The sequence below is a fragment of the Myxine glutinosa genome, chromosome 8 (assembly GCF_964187855.1).
Source record: "Myxine glutinosa chromosome 8, kmMyxGlut1.1, whole genome shotgun sequence".
Taxonomy (NCBI): domain Eukaryota; kingdom Metazoa; phylum Chordata; class Myxini; order Myxiniformes; family Myxinidae; genus Myxine; species Myxine glutinosa.
The window spans coordinates 61,223,811-61,236,862 of NC_136268.1; the positions used below are offsets into that span (position 1 = coordinate 61,223,811).

General features: G+C 44.5%; 1 long non-coding RNA gene across 1 annotated transcript in view; it reads right to left on the bottom strand.

The window, feature by feature from the left end:
* Window positions 1-267: 267 nt before the first annotated feature.
* The window catches only part of LOC137418078 (uncharacterized), a 26,306-nt gene continuing 13,521 nt past the window's right edge, over window positions 268-13,052 (bottom strand). Inside the window, exons 2-3 of the long non-coding RNA XR_013624315.1 lie at window positions 4,135-4,178; window positions 268-368 (exon numbers count right to left, since the gene is read on the bottom strand). This is a non-coding gene — a long non-coding RNA (uncharacterized LOC137418078). The remainder of the gene's footprint in view (window positions 369-4,134; window positions 4,179-13,052) is intronic.

The window sequence follows — 13,052 nt, forward strand, 5'->3', positions numbered from 1 at the left end:
TTTATAATTACCCTTTGGAATCACCCTCAGCATTACCCTTTACAATTACTCTTTACAATTACCCTTCACAATTACCCCATAGAACCCTTTGGAACCCCCTGGAATTACACTTTTGAACACTAGAATTAAACACGCTGGGTTAGAAAGTTTCTTTTTGTTCACTTGCATCGCCTTCCCAAGGTCGTCTAACAAACACCACTTTACAGTCACTGAATGCAGGATTCAGCACCTGGCTTGCCCACTTTCCACTCACCAGTGCAGATCAGCAATGGCCCTCTTTGAGATAGCTCCACAGTCACCTCCGCAAGAAAGCTCCTCTCGTCTTCTCCTCCACACACGTGGTCTCCCCTTGATTGAGAATCACCTCACTGAAGACAAATTAGTGTGCCACCTAAGAGAAATGAAAGGCTACGCACCGCCAAGAAAACTCTCGCTGCATTCAAGTACAGTCCGAGCAGCAATTCACACCATCGTTGGGAAGATCGATCCTATATGAGCACCCGAATGTCTCAAAAACAAAGGTTCTTTGATTGATCAATGTCCATTCTCAACAAATTTCACAAACTCCTATAAAACTAGATGGTATTCATAGAATACTTACCCTGCGCAGTCAACTTGTTGCGAGCCAACTCTTCTATTTTTGAACGTTTCTTTTTTTTTGATCCAATACGGCTGCCAGACCACGTGAGCGATGACATCATAAATTTATATTCTCTAAATAATTGTTGCATAGATCATGCTCAATAAATTTCAAACTTATCAGACTAAGCGTTGTCCCTGTCGAATTATGACGTCATAATTATGCCACCAATGACATCAACATTAACAACACCTATTCCCCATATGAAGTTATTTACAATGAGCCACGTTTCAATTTTTCTAACGGTGACACGGCACACACTTTACTCTACTGAAATGACACAAATGATATATTTTCGTCAAAAATCGTGGGAATTTCGCCAAATCTGTGTTGGACATGTGTTAATATACCTCAGCGATTGACAAATCTGAAATCAGAATTTTATTTGAGGTCAAAATGACCCCATGAGGTCGCTCCATACTTTGCCTGCTCGTGATGTGCAGTGTGATAATTATTTCCATGCCCAATCTCGATGACTCTTCTTCTTCACGCAATAACAACTTCTAGCTTCCAGACCATACATCCAATCATCTTGAAATTTTCACACTTGTTACACTTCATTACCTCCACTATAATATAAAGTTTCATGTCGATCAATGAAGCGGTTCAAGAGGTATAAAAAAAATTCGTTTAATTATTTATACCTGCCAAACCATGTGACCTATCGCAAATTCCAAAAAGGTCATTTTAGTAGACTGATATGCTGAACACATCTGTGAGGTTTCCCCTCGATAGGATCAAAAACGAGGGAGGAGCTAGGTTTTAAAAGTTTATGCTTAAAAACGTCATAACTCCGAAACCATGTGACGCATCACGTCATGCTCACTGACTTTTTGTTCGTCATGGGTATGCGATTCTGCCTGCAAAGTTTGGCCTGAATCTGTTCAGTCGTTTAGGAGAAAATTGGATTTTAGTGGTTTTTCACTCAAAACAATATGGCGTCCGAACCACGTGACCTACGACGTCATTATAATTTTATTTCTGCATCAATTTATACCGATAAGATGCTCAAGAAATTTCATCCTGATCGGATAACGTTTTTTACTTGTCGAATTATGACATCATAACGGCGGCACCTATGATGTCATCATTCACATATGTTATTCCACATGGAGAGTTCTTTGCAATAAGACCTGTCTCAATAATTATTTATGTGCAGCGGTTTTTGAGATATAGAGGTACAAAGTTTTTTGGTTTTTCCAAGATGGCGCCCATACCACGTGACCTGTGACGTCATAATATGCACTAAAATATTCTACAGGAGGAGGCCCTCCGATGGTGAAAATTTCATGTCAATCGGATCAACGGTTGCCGAGAATTTTTTTTTTTTTTAAATGCAGACACGCACGTACGTACGTACGTACGTACGACGTACGACGTACAGACGGACCCGAATGCTTAACCCTACCTTTCGCTCCGCGAGCGCAGGGTAATAAGCAATTAGTTCCATATTGAATAAAGGGTATACAAGCGTTAACAATGCAAAGATCACAATGCACTGCCAATTTTATATACAGCAATACCCCGTTTTACGCCATTTCGACATACGTCAAAGCCGACTTTACGCCACTCTTCTTGAGTAAATTTCAGTTCAGCGAACGTCATTACGTGCGACTTTACGTCACTCCGACATCATAATAGGACGTGAAAAAAATATATTTAAAATAAATAAAATAGTACATAAAAATTAACAATAAAAGAAGCTAAAAAACAATTTAAAATACAATAAAAAGCACATTAAAATATATTTAAAAATGTACGTATACGTACGCGTAGCTGCTGGTTCTTGTTCAAAACAAAGGCTACGCCATATGCATTTTGTCCTGTGCTGTGGTCGCGTGCTTGCTTTGCCTTTCGCTGTTACTTTTGTGATTATTCCTTTACTGTGTAAAACAACCAACGCAACGTGGCAACGGTGAAACATGATGACGATGCCGGCTCGGACGACCGTGACCGTGTCATGCCTCGAGCCCGGGTGCCTCGTCGGGCACCTCGCCGGCATCCGGTGTCGACGAACCGATCGACGTGTTAATGTGCACATGTGCATGGATTTGCAAATGCCTGCCTGTACGTCGTCGTTTCTGCGTTTATGGCATCGTCCAAAAAAAAAAGAAGCAAGCAACTTCGGCCGCTCAAGGAAAGACGGGGCACACCTACGACTAGGAGGCGAGCGTCGATCCCCGGGGCGGCCGGGTTCACGGAACCCTGAGCTCGTTCGTTCGTCACAGACGACACGACACGACCACCGGTGAAACTGCTCGGACACGTTGGGTAAAGCACGCCATGGTGAAGCGGGCCACGGAGCCACTCGGCACACAAGGCAGCTCACGGTCAACACGTCCGTGCCGGTCACCCTGTTCGAGGAGAAGACCCGACCGATAGAAAACAACGGTGGGACTCCGGCAAAGATTCAGGGCGAAGCCGCAGCCTCCTCCAGTTGTTTACTCTAGTTTTACGGTGTTTGTCTTCATTTTAAGGCATTACGCCTGGTTTATGTCAAAAACCGAGTTACGTCATGGCTTATGGAACCAATTAATGACGTAGGCCGGGTATTGCTCTATTTATAATAATAAAAGGCAGAGTGTGTCTGTGTGTGTCATTGTGTGTTTGTCTCCTCCTTAACTCCAAAACCATGAAACGTAGCGGCCCCAAACTTTGCTTGCATACTTCTCAAAGTCAAAGGGAGTGCTTGAACAAAAGCTGGGTGTTTGGGTTTGTTAAAACATCATTTTTGAAGATTATTAACGGGGTGCTCATAACAAAAAACCAAAATGGTGGTGCCCTCTTGGTCAGCCCTCTGTGACATCGCTGGGTTTTTAAGCCACCATTTTGTTTTCAGTCATGGCTTGGAAACACTACTCTCATGGACTAATTAAAGCATGTAATCAAAATCTGGAGTCTGATTTGAAGATCAGATTCTGTAGACTAAATAGGTATCGAAATCTGGAGTGAAATCAGAAAAATTTAACATTGGTGATTCTTATAACTAAGTGTATTTATGTAAGCCAAGCCATTCTCCTCCTTCTGCACTGTTGTCTTAATTCATATCTCCATAGGATTGGGTGTTTTATCAAGTTGCAAAAAAAAAACATTTTATTATTCCTTGCATTTTGGCAAAATTATTCCCAGATCTTCTTCAAACTCAATGAGAAACTTTTTATTCAAACTCGGAAAATATTACGGAGAAATTCGGCTTCTGAAAATTCTTCTTCTTCTTCTTCTACAAACTCGGAAAGCATTACAGAGAAACTCAGCCACTGATAATTCTTCTTCTTCAAAATCGGAAAGTGTTACGGAGAAACTCACCTATACAGGGTAAGGCATCAGTCCCAAGTCATGGTTTTAGCTGCTTTTACAATATTTGTTTAGCCCATCCGCAAGGGTGAGTTATAAGCCCGAGGAGTAATAACATATTACAGTAATAACAGTAATACATAATAACAGGAGTAATAATAACATATTACAGTAATATAACAATTTATACAATACTGTACCTCTTTCGACATTGAGTGCATCCAGATAACGTCCGCCATTGTCACTGCACAAGATAATGGTTCAAGGTTTTTACACACGGTCAATGGCGAAACTACAAATGTGGAATCCACGAATGTCACGGGTGGAAACTCACATCATTTCCTCATTAAAAAAAAAAAGTAGAAAAGAAATTGCATGAAAGTTTTTAAAAGTTACTAATTTCTTCCAAAGGAAAACCGAGAATGAAGCAGCAGTGCCGTGTGTGTGTGTGTGTGTGTGTGTGTGTGTGTGTGTGTGTGTGTGTGTGTGTGTGTGTTCCAAATTTCCACCTCCTTCTAAATATCCAGTTTTTACTCCCGAGTTTCCTTCTGTATCCATCTTGTCCACCACGAGCATCCTCTCATTCCTCCCCATACCCATTGTTTGTTCAGGCCTGCCTCTATCTTTGCCTTCAACTCTGCTGTTGGTGTCCCCCCCCCCGCCCCCCCCCCCTCTCTCTCTCTCTCTCAACTTTCCCTTTTGTGTCCTGATCCATTCAGTGTACTATTTCTATCTCTTCCACGAGCCTCGACTCTGTATATATATGTATATATATGTATGTGTATATATATATATATATATATATATATATATATATATATATATATATATATATATATATATATATATATATATATATATATATATAGGCACCAATTCATTTACGATCAAAGAAAGACCACTGTGTGGGTTCATGATAGTGAGAGAGAGAGAGCAGGTAGGTTTTGAACACATGAAAGTGTGATTTTCGCAAAGGTGTCTGAAGCCTACTCCTTGACGTGAAACATTGCGGATATGGGAGTAAAGGGCTTTCTCAACGAGGAGTGTTCTTGACACAAAGCGCTCTGGTCGTCCCGCTTCGACATCATGTGGACATTGTTGAAGCTTCCTGCTGAAGATGGCCACAGAAATCAACGAGAAAACGTTCTTCAGAATTAGACATTCCCCGTTCAACATTGATGAGAGTAATGAAAAAGGGTCTTGGATTGAAGGCATTAATCCTGGACACATCAATGAAGGACACATCAATGAAGACTGGACACATCAATGAATAGGGACCTGGATGCATGTGAGGCTTCTTGCAAATAACTCTTGAGGCGTTTTCCCACTCAAGAATCACAACAAAACGTTTTTTTCTCGGATGAGTGTGCAATTGATCGCATCAATTGAGCCGGAAGTGCTTATTCTTGGTGTAAGGAGAATAAATTAAGAAATTGAAGAAGCACCCACCATCACTATGAAGAAATTAAGCAGCATCCACCTCACGTCACTTTGTGGGCAGCAATTTCCATAAACCACTTTAAAAAAATTTTTTGAGAGAAGTGTTGATCACATGACATATGTGAACATGCTGCAAACGTGCTTTTGTCAACCCTGCACAGATAAACTTACCAATGCCGGATCTCAAGTTTTCAGGTCTTCGTGCACTGCACCATCGTGCTCTCCGAAAGCTCAATATGGCGGGCGTCGCATCTGGGGTGTGTGCCGTTAGCAAGTGGCTTGCATTCAGTATCAACCGCTTTGCAAGCCGCTGGGAAACCGGAACAAGCGATTGTGAGAGGTCAAGCAGTAAGTGAGCTGCTTTTGAATGGAACAAGTCCACTGTCCACATGTTAGCAAAAATGGCTGCCGTAGTCAAATTCAAAATGAGTGTTGGCTATATCTTCAATTTTGCTATCAAAGAAGACGATATTGAAACGGTACTTCTACTTTTCATTAAAACTCTTTAAAATCTACAAGTATGCAAAACCATCCACCCTCCATCCTCCCCAAAAGGCAATTTAAGGCCATAGATAAGCTTGGCGGGATGCTTCCTCTTCTGACTCCACATTTGTTTCACTTTCTTTCCTCTTCCTTTAGTTTCCTTTTGTACACCGCACCTTTCCTATGCCATCTCCAGGCGCTGCATATCGTCATTGCTGGGCACCGAAGGGGGCTCGGCCATGACGCACGCTGAAAGGGAGTACTCAGTTTTCACTCCGGTTGTTGTACACCGCACCTTTCCTATGCCATCTCCAGGCGCTGCATATCGTCATTGCTGGGCACCGAAGGGGGCTCGGCAGTGACGCACGCTGAAAGGGAGTACTCAGTTTTCACTCCGGTTGTTGTACACCGCACCTTTCCTATGCCATCTCCAGGCGCTGCATATCGTCATTGCCGGGCACCGAAGGGGGCTCGGCCATGACACACGCTGAAAGGGAGCACTCAGTTTTCACTCCGGTTGTTGTACACCGCACCTTTCCTATACCATTTCCAGGCGCTGCATATCGTCATTGCTGGGCACCGAAGGGGGCTCGGCAGTGACGCACGCTGAAAGGGAGTACTCAGTTTTCACTCCGGTTGTTGTACACCGCACCTTTCCTATGCCATCTCCAGGCGCTGCATATCGTCATTGCTGGGCACCGAAGGGGGCTCGGCAGTGACGCACGCTGAAAGGGAGTACTCAGTTTTCACTCCGGTTGTTGTACACCGCACCTTTCCTATGCCATCTCCAGGCGCTGCATATCGTCATTGCCGGGCACCGAAGGGGGCTCGGCCATGACACACGCTGAAAGGGAGTACTCAGTTTTCACTCCGGTTGTTGTACATCGCACCTTTCCTATGCCATCTCCAGGCGCTGCATATCGTCATTGCTGGGCACCGAAGGGGGCTCGGCAGTGACACATGCTGAAAGGGAGTACTCAGTTTTCACTCCGGTTGTTTGTTTGTTTGTTTGATTGTTTGTTTGTCTGGGCGATATCTCAGCGATCCTTTATCCTTTGAGCTAGGAAGGTGAAATTTCGGCACAATAGTGAGCAGGTGCTTTGGCAAAAACAGTATTCTTGGTTTTTTGATTAATCAATCAATTGATTATTTATTTAATTATTATTGATTAATTAAGTACTTATTTCTTTCCTTTCTCATCTGGGCAATATCTCAGGCACCTTTTGAGCTGAAAAGATGATATTTGGACAGGACAATGACCAAGTGATTTGGCTGTAAAGGCTATTTTTGATTTATTGATTAATCAATTAATTGATTAATTATTGCACACCTCTCCCTCCCAATAGTCTCTATGCACTGCATGGCAGTATTGCCGGGCCCCGACAATGCCGCGCTGGAGGATGTTATTTGGCATGGGGGCAGTGTACTTTGAATGTACATGTACAATGTACATGTTTAATTATTCGATAAATGACTTAATGAAAAAAAAAATTAAAGTTACAGATTCTGATGAAACGGTGGTGGTTTAGGTTATTTATGTATTTTTGTATATAGAATGGAGGCTCGTGTAAGAGCTAACACAATGAACATGAAAACATGCACAGACACATAAAACATACAATGAAGGGAGCAGGAGACAAGAGGGGAGAGAGAGGGAAGCACACAAGCACAAAAATAGTATTGAACAGTGACGTCGGTTTATCTGTGGGAGGGGAGGGCTGGGGAGGAGGGAGGGATACACGGTATAAAGCCAATGAACACTATTAGCAATATCAGGAAAAGAAGATGTGATTGAAAGAGGCTGATTTGGGGTGTTTTACCAGGGCTAGAAAAGATCAAGGTTTTGGATGGGGGTGATGTCACCATATCACCAATATCACCATGTCACCAATCACCATAAGTGATGGTGGTGAACAGCTGTTTTAAAGACCTGGAGGAAGGAGTGGGATTGAAGAGAGTGGGGGAGTTTGTTCCAGAGGTGGGAGAAAAGAGGAATGAAGGAGTGAAGGTGAGCAGAGAGTCTTGATTTTGGCAGTTTCACCAGAAGAGGGTTCCTGGCGGATCTTGTGCGTCCTGCAGGAATATCTGGGGGGCAGAGCACAGACAGAACAGGGGGAGCAAGGCTGGAGAGGAGTAAGTAGAAGACAGGCCACCAACCTGCCTGCGGTGAGAGAGAGAGAAAGGCCCTCAGTATCAGCTTGATCGCGGAAGATACCAATGATTCTGAATGCTTTGATTTCTACAGCGTGAAGCCGAGCTATGTGTGAGGCAGGAGCACCAGCCAAGCCATGCATGTGGTGAGGAGCTCAGAAGTGCTCAGAAAGGACTTCACACGACGGAGGATGCCCAGTTGGCGATTGACTTTGGAGGCCAGCTTGGAAATGTGGTTTTCCCAGGAAAGATCATGGCAGATAGTGAGACCCAAAAGCTTGAGTGACAAAACTTCTTTGAGAGGATTGTTGAGAAAGTAGATGGGAGGGTTTTCCAGTCGGTCATTTCAGAGAGATAGAGTGAGAGTGTGAGATTTGTCTGTGAGAGAGGAAGTCTGCAAACCATGCATGGAGGTTTCCATGGATACCATAGGAGGAGAGTTTTGTGAGCAGAGCTGGGTGCCAGACCGTATCGAAGGCACAAGATATGTCAAGGGAGACGGCTCTGATTTCCTGTTTGGCATTGAGCACCTCCATCCATTGTTGAGACAGCAGAAGCAGCATGCCCTGTGGAGAATGACCTGGTCTGAATCCAAATTGATGACCCGAGATCAAGCCATTGGAGAAGAGGAAGGATTTGATGTCAGAAGCGATGATTGATTCCATGACCTTGCTGATAATTGGGAGCAGGCTGATTGGTCTGTAGTTGCAAGGATCTGTTTTTGCACCTTTTTGTGTAAAGCGGTAATGTTTGCTAATTTCCAAGATGCTGGCAGATGACCTTGAGCAAAAGAGAGGGTGAAAAGAACAGAGAGAGGGTGAGATAGTGAGGCAGGGCAGGATTTTAGGACCCGTGGGCTGATGCCGTCTGGTCCAGTTGCAGAATCAGAGTCGAGGTTTGACAGAAACTTCTCCACCTTGTCAGGAGAGAAGGACACAGAGTCCAGGAGCAGCTGGGTACGACTGGGTACGGTGGGTACAGAGAGCGATGGGTTTGGGACACAAGATTTTGAGGCAAACACAGAGTTGAGGCATTCAGCTTTGTCACATGCGGTGTCAACTGTGTAGCCATTTGAGGTAAGGGAGGGAATGGAGGGGGAACAAACACCAGAAACAGATTTGACCAGACACCACCAGGATTTGGAGGAGGGAGACAGGTTTGAGAGTTCAGTGTTGAGAGTAGTATTCTAATAGCCAATTGATTAATTATTTGATTGTTTTATGATTATTATTTATTTATTTTCATTATTAAACAAATATTTATTTTCTTTCTCATCTGGGCAATACATCAGGCACCTTTTGAGCTAGGAGGATGATATTTGGATATGACAGTGACCAAGTGATGTGGTTATAAAGGATATTTTTGATTTTTTTTTTTTTTTTTTTGTATACTGAATCGAGGCTTGTGGAAGAGCTAACATTTATTTCACAAACAAATCAACCAGACAAACAAAATATACAAAAAGAGGGAGCGGAAGACAAGATGGGGAGAGAAGGGGAAGCACACAACCACAACATTTGAGAGCAGGGAGAAGTGTGGGAGGGAGAGGGCTTGGGGGGAGGAGGTGTGGGAAGGGGGGGGGGGGGGGGGGAGAGAGGTATAAAACACAAGGGGACCGAAATTAGCGGGGGTAGAAAAGATCAAGGTTTTGGATGGGGGAGGATAAGAGATGGTGGTGAACTGCTGTTTTAAAGACCTGGAGGGTGGAGTGGGATTGAAGAGAGTGAGGAAGTTTGTTCCAGAGGCGGGAGAAAAGAGGAATGAAGGAGTGAAGGTGAGCAGAAAGTCTTGATTTTGGCAGTTTAACCATGAGAGGGTTGCAGGCAGATCTTGTGCGACCTGTAGGAATATTTGGGGGACAGAGCCCAGAGAGAGCTGGAGGGGCAAGGCCAGAGAGGAGTCGGTAGAAGACGGAAAGACCACCAACCTGCCTGCGGTGAGTGAGTGAAAGGCCCTTGGAGTTAGCTTCATCGCGGGAGATTCCAATGATTCTGAACGCTTTGGTTTCAACAGCGTGAAGACGAGCTAGGTGTGAGGCAGGAGCACCAGACCAGAGGGGAGAGCAGTATTCCATAGAGCTGCGGATGAAAGCCTTGTATGTGGTGAGGAGCTCAGGTGTGCCAAGGAAGGACTTCGCATGACGGAGGATGCCCAGTCGGCGACTGGCTTTGGAGGCCAGATTTGAAATGTGGTTTTCCCAGGAAAGATCATGGCAAATAGTGAGACCCAAAAGCTTGAGTGACAGAACTTCTTGGAGAGGATTATTCAGAAAGTGGATGGGAGGGTTGTCCAGTCGGTCTTTTCGGAAAGACATTGTAAGAGTGTGAGATTTATCAGGATTGAAAGACATGTTTCATTTGTTTGCCCAGTCTGTGATTTTGTCCAGGTCTGCAGAGAGTGAGGAGGCTGCAGACTGCCGATCTGAGGGAAGAGGAATGGAGCGGCAGAGAGTGGAGTCATCAGCAAAGAGATACAGAGGATTTTCGAGAGAGTCAGAGAGATCATTGATGAAGACCAGAAAAAGCACAGGGCCCAGAACACTACCTGGGGGAACTCCAGCCTGAACAGGAAGAGGAGATGAGAGAAACCCATTCAGGGCCACACTTTGACTACGACCAGAGAGGAAGTCCGCCAGCCATGCGTGAAGATTTCCATGGATACCAAAGGAGGAAAGTTTGGTGAGCAGAGCAAGGTGCCAGACCGTATCGAAGGCATGTGAAATGTCAAGGGAGACAGCTCTAATTTCCTGTTTGGCGTTGAGGACCTCCATCCATTGTTGAGAAAGCAGAAGCAGCATGTCCAGAGTAGAGTGACCAGGTCTGAAACCAAATTGATGATCAGAGATCAAGCCATTGGAGAAGAGGAAAGATTTCATATCTGAAGCAATGATGGATTCCATGACTTTGCTGATAATTGGGAGAAGGCTGATTGGTCTGTTGTTGCTAGGATCTGTTTTTGCACCTTTTTTGTGCAAAGCGGTGATGTTGGCTGATTTCCAAGCAGATGGCAGATGACCTTGAGCAAAAGAGAGGGTGAAGAGAACAGAAAGAGGGAGTGAAAGAGCGGAAGAACATGATTTTAGGACCCGTGGGCTGATGCCGTCAGGACCAGTTGCAGAATCAGAGTCGAGGGTTGACAGAAACTTTTCCACCTTGTCAGGAGGAAAGGACACAGAGTCCAGGAGCAGCTGGGTACGACTGGGTACGGTGGGTACAGAGAGGGATGGGTTTGGGACACAAGATTTAGAGGCAAACACAGAGTTGAGGCATTCAGCTTTTTCACGTGCGGAGTCAGCCATGTAGCCGTTTGAGGAGAGGGAGGGGATGGAAGGGGAATAAACACCAGAAACAGATTTGACCAGACGCCACCAGGATTTGGAAGAAGAGGGAGACAGATAAGAGAGTTCGGTCTTGAGAACGGTGAGATATTGTTTGCTGGCTCTCCTGAGGGTGGACACACACTTGTTTCGGGCTTTGTGAAAGGAAATGAGATTTCCTTCCGTTGGATTTGCTTTCCAGGAGACAAAAGCAAGTTGTTTCAGGGCAACAGCCTCACCACAAGATTCCGTGTACAATTCCGATTCCGATTTATTGATTAATCAATTAATGGATTAATTATTTATTGTTTAATCAATTAATTATTTTATTTTTTCGATTAATGACGTATTTAATTAATTTACAAAATGTTACAGCTTCGGATGAAGTACCGGTGGTTTAGGTATGCTATTAGCCAATTGATTAAGAAAATGTTTTATGACCATTATTTATTGATTTTAATTATGCAATTAATCAATCAATTATTGTACACCTCTCCCTCCAAATACAGTCTATAAACGAAGGTCCTGGCGAAGGCGCCCTGGTAATGCCACGCTGGAGGATATTTATTTGGCATGGGGGTGGTGTACTTTGAACGTATATGTACTTGTTCCTCTTTTTTCTTTTTCCTCTTTCTTTTCTTTTCCCCACTTTTGTCTTTCCTCTTTTTTTTTTCTTCTTTTTTTTCTTTTTTTTTTCTTTTTTTTTTCTTTTTTTTTTGTATACAAGATCGAGGCTCGTGAAAGAGCGAACATTAATCACACAGAAAGACAAACAGACACACAAAACAAATAACATCGGGAGCGGTAGACAAGATGGGGAGAGAGGGGGAAGGACACAAACACAACATTTGAGAGCAGGGACCGAGAGACATGGAGACATCGAGAGAACTGTGGGAGGGAGAGGGCTTTGGGGGGGAGGCATGGGAAGGGGGGGGGGTGGGAGAGGTATAAAACATATGGACACTGCCAAGACTTCCAGGAAAGAAGTTGGAATTTCAAACAAGGTGGATCTGGGGTGAATTAGTGGGGGTAGAAAAGATCAAGGTTTTGGATGGGGGAAGATAAGAGATGGTGGTGAACAGCTGTTTTGAAGACCTGGAGGGAGGAGTGTGATTGAAGTGAGTGTGGGAGTTTGTTCCAGAGGCGGGAGAAAAGAGGAATGAAAGAGTGAAGGTGAGCAGAGAGCCGATATTTCGGCAGTTTAACCATCAGAGGGTGGCTGGCAGATCTTCTGCGACCTGTAGGAATATTTGGGGGACAGAGCACAGAGAGAGCTGGGGGAGCAAGGCCGGAGAGGAGTCGGTAGAAGACAGAAAGACCACCTACCTGCCTGCGGTGAGTGAGTGAAAGGCCCTCAGAGATAGCTTCATCGCGGGAGATTCCAATGATTCTGAAAGCTTTGGATTCAACAGCGTGAAGCCGAGCCAGGTGTGAGGCAGGAGCACCAGCCCATAGGGGAGAACAGTATTCCATTGAGCTGCGGATGAAAGCCTTGTATGTGGTGAGGAGCTCAGGTGTGCCTAGGAAGGACTTCGCACGACGGAGGATGCCCAGTCGGCGACTGGCTTTGGAGGCCAGCTTGGAAATGTGGTTTTCCCAAGAAAGATCATGGCAGATGGTGAGACCCAAAAGCTTGAGCGACAGAACTTCTTGGAGAGGATTGTTGAGAAAGTAGATGGGAGGGTTGTCCAGTCGATCTTTTCGGAGAGACATAGTAAGAGTGTGAGA